At 43.6% G+C, this 4,167-nt stretch overlaps 1 long non-coding RNA gene across 1 annotated transcript; it reads left to right on the top strand.

Moving 5' to 3' along the window:
- Positions 1 to 2,406: 2,406 nt before the first annotated feature.
- LOC123601408 lies at positions 2,407 to 3,899 on the top strand. Its single transcript, XR_006714096.1, has 2 exons — positions 2,407 to 2,714; positions 2,804 to 3,899. It is a non-coding gene; the product is annotated as an uncharacterized LOC123601408 (long non-coding RNA).
- The last annotated feature ends 268 nt before the right edge of the window (positions 3,900 to 4,167 follow it).

The following is a 4,167-nucleotide window of genomic DNA, read 5'->3' as shown; positions in this document are numbered from 1 at the left end:
GAAATAATGCCTGCCTCGCAGTGTTATTAAATGAGAAAAGTCATGACTTGTTAGTGTATGGCATGTAAAAGGTGTTGAATAAAAGTCTCAACTCCTCCTTCCCCAGCCCCTTCTCATTTTTCCTACTTGTTCACAGAAGGCTGGGCACAGAACCCTAGTTATCTGCTTTCTTGTGTCCCCCGAAAGCTGAGTGAATAGCTGCATACCAGGGATTTTGGTGTATAAGAAATGTTCACCTGTCATAACAACTTCAAGCCAAAACCTTTTAAACCAGTGACCGCTTAAACCATCAAACATGATTCCATGGAATTGCTTTAGTGCACAATTTGTGTCAAATTTTTCCGGAATGCCACAAGCCTCATCACTTTCCACATCATTCAGGAAGTTACTCATTTAGCACTTCCAATAAACTCATACATACAGATTGTGTCATGTTCCCCTGGCAGTGGCCTCACCTTTTTTTTTTTTTCCCCTTTTAATGTGATAACTGCCTTTTGCAGAAGAAAAAGAAAAACAGTTGTAGTAGTATTTATTTCCTTCTATTGGTGCCTCTGAATCCAACCCAAAAGGTGATGTCACAATTGCTGAACTTCCACGCTCCCGGGTCCCAATAGCACAACTGGATTTCTTCCTCTGTCTCCCTGCTTGACATTTTCCCTTACAAGGAGTTCCAATTTTGCATTAATTCAGTGGGTTTTTTTTTTCTTATTGAGCTCCTCCTTTGTGCAAGCACCGTTCTTGTCCCAGCATGTATATAGTGAACAAGACAGACAAAATCTTTGTGCTCTCGAGCTTACATTTTTGTGACAACAAATATTTTCGGAGTGGATGAGTGCTCTGCAGGAACTAAATAGGCTAATGGGACAGATACTGGCTGGTAGAGGGAGGGTAACGATAGAAAGGGTTGAGAGGGCAGTAAGGCAGTAACAAGGCCCTGAGGTGGAAATGAGTTTGGTACATTTGAGGAACGGAATGGCTGGGATTCTTGCTTCTTTTTTGCTCCAGAGCGATAAAGTGGTAGAAGATGCAGTAGGAGAGGAAGACAAGGAGCTGTTAAAAATTATTCTCTGAGAGGCGCCTAGGTGGTTCGGTTGGTTAAGTGTCGGACTTGGGCTCGGGTCATAATCTCTCGGTTCATGAGTTCAAGCCCTGCATCAGACTCTTTGCTGTCAGTAGAGAGCCTGCTTTGGATCTTCTCTCTCCCTCTCTCTGCTCCTCCCCTGCTCATGCTCAAAAAATAAATAAATAAATAAATAAACATTACACCCAAAAAACAAATAATCCAGTGAAGAAATGGGCAATGATATGAATAGACACTTCTTCAAAGAAGACATCCAGATGGCCAACCAACACGTGAAAAAATGCTCAACATCACTCATCATCAGGGAAATACAAATCAAAACCACAATGAGATACCACCTCACACCTGTCAGAATGGCTAACATTAACAATTCAGGCAACAACAGATGTTGGCGAGGATGAAGAGAAAGAGGATCTCTTTTGCATTGCTGATGGGAATGAAAACTGGTGCAGCCACTCTGGAAAACAGGATGGAGGTTCCTCAAAAAATTAAAAATAGGACTACCTACAACCCAGCAATTGCACTGCTAGGTATTTACCCAAAGGATACAAAAATGCTGATTCAAAGGGGCCCATGCACCCCAATGTTTATAGCAGCAATATCAATAGCCAAAGTATGGGAAGAGCCCAAATGTCCATCGATGGATGAACGGATAAAGAAGATGTGGTATATCTATCTATCTATCTATCTATATCTCCATGTATGTGTGTATACACACACACACACACACACACACAATGGAGTTATTACTCAGCAATTAAAAAGAATGAAACTTGCCATTTGCAACTACGTGGATGGAACTGGAGGGTATTATGCTAAGTGAAATTAGAGAAAGACACAAATCATATGACTTCACTCATAAGAGGACTTTAAGAGACAAAACAGATGAACGTAAGGGAACAAAAATAACGTAAAAACAGGGAGGGGGACAAAACAGAAGAGACTCATAAATATGGAGAACAAACTGAGGGTTACTGGAGGGGTTGTGGGAGAGGGGATGGGCTAAATGGGAAAGGGGCATTAAGGAATCTACTCCTGAAATCATTGTTACACTATATGCTAACTAACTTGGATGTAAATTTAAAAAATAAATTAAACAAATTATTCTCTGAGCTTTGACCTTCAGCTTCCCTGGAGGATTGGATTCTGTACATAGCCACTGCCTCAGACCTCCTTTTTTTTTTTTTAAACTTTTTTTTAATGTTTATTTACTTTTGAGAGAGAGACAGAGTGCTAGCAAAGAAGGGGCAAAAAGAGAGAAAGAGACACAGAATCCGAAGCAGGCTCCAGGCTCTGAACTGTCAGCACAGAGCCGTATGTGGGGCTCAAACTCAGGAACCGTGAGATCATGACCTGAACCAAAGTTGGATGCTTAACTGACTGAGCCACCCAGGTGCCCCTCCGAGGCAAAGAATAGATAAGTGACTTGCCTAACAACACAAATAATGAGTAACAGTCCTGAGGCAGAAATGACATTTGCTCCACATGTACTGTGGGCTAGACACAGTGCTAGTCTCAATATGGAGATAACTTCTGGCACTTCCCTTAAAACTCACAGGTCACAGCACTGTGGCCCTTCGGTGACCATAGTGGGCGAAAGGCATCTGGATGTCCACACCCAGCAAGACTGTAGGTAACATGCACAGAAATCAGGATGCTATTAGGAAGGGGGATGTGGATGCTGGACAGCCCACATTGACGATCTTTATTCTCTTGTCTTAGGCTACAGTCCAGTCTCGAGTTCTGCTGCCCCTCCAAGATGGAGCCCCTCACCTTTTACCTTCTTTGAGGTTCATCTGGAAAATGGATATACCATAGTTTTCATTATTGTTGGCTATGAAATAGGAATAAAGCCCAACTTTGGGTGCCCAAGTTTCCAGGAATGAGGTGGGTCCCCACCAATGCCCTTTGAAAAAGTGAGAAGGGAACTGTCAGAGTTTGGGAATCTAGAGGATTGAGGAAGAAGGGATCCAGATAGAATCAGGTTGTTCCTTACGGTTGTTGAAGGAAATAGTGAGAGGGAAAGGAGACGGGCCGGAGGAGGGGGCAGTCCTCCAGCAGCCTCATTCAGATGTAACACAATTATAGGCTGTGTGACAAGTAATGATTCTTTTAAAGCCCTGTTGGTTTCCTGCAAAAGCTGTTCCCAGGTTGACCCACTGGGCTCGCTTTGGTTCCCCCAGAAGGCAGGCCAGTCAGACAATAACGGCCATCATCAGATGGTTGGGAAGCGGCTAGGAGGCAGAAACTGAAGCCTGATGCCTCATATCTAGGGTATCTGAGCTGTGCATTTGCACCCTGACAGTAAGTTGTTGACAGCAAATTGGAAAGAGACTAAGCAAGTGTTGTTCCCATGGCAGCCAGGCCCTTAATAGAAGCAAAGAGAATAAGCTTCTGTGTGAGACCAAAGAAGCTTCTTTTCCCTTTGTCCAAAGAGCATTGGGGAGGTGACACATAATGGCCTGTCTGTGGCCCTGGGTTCTCTCTCTAAGTTGGGTCTCCACCACTGACTCGCCGGGGAGTGGAACATCTCTCTTGTTGGGCTCAATCTTGAAGACCCAGCTTTCCTGCCACTTCCTTTGCCAAGCCTGCTCAGGTTCTTCCTAACTGTTCTTTTTTGTATGCTAGCACAGCATCCTCTATTCCACCCTTATACCATGTAGCACAGCTTAGCACGTTACCATGTCTGTGTCCTCTGTTAGACTATGAACTCCAAAGTTAGGGACTTCGTCTGATTCATCTCACTATTGCCCTTGTCCAGCTCAGTGACTGACATAGGATTAGCACTCAGCAAGGTTTCTTGAACGTGTAAAATGGAGATAGCTTTTGCCTGCCTTCATCCCAGGGCTGTTCTGAATTGGGAGTCAAGAGTCCAAATGCTACCATTAACTCACCGTGCAATAATGATAATAACAATTCATGTGTGGACAACAGTTTCGAGTTTAGGAAGCAGTTTTGCATCTATTATCTCTTTGATCCTCACACGAGCCAGTTACGACTTTATCATTTCACAGATGGGAAAACTGAGCTCAGAGAGGTGAAGTAATTGGTTAAGGTTGCTCAGCATGTAAGTGATGGGGCCAGAA

This window comes from Leopardus geoffroyi, chromosome D1, assembly GCF_018350155.1.
Source record: "Leopardus geoffroyi isolate Oge1 chromosome D1, O.geoffroyi_Oge1_pat1.0, whole genome shotgun sequence".
NCBI classification, from domain to species: domain Eukaryota; kingdom Metazoa; phylum Chordata; class Mammalia; order Carnivora; family Felidae; genus Leopardus; species Leopardus geoffroyi.
This window is presented reverse-complemented; position numbering and strand designations above follow the sequence as displayed.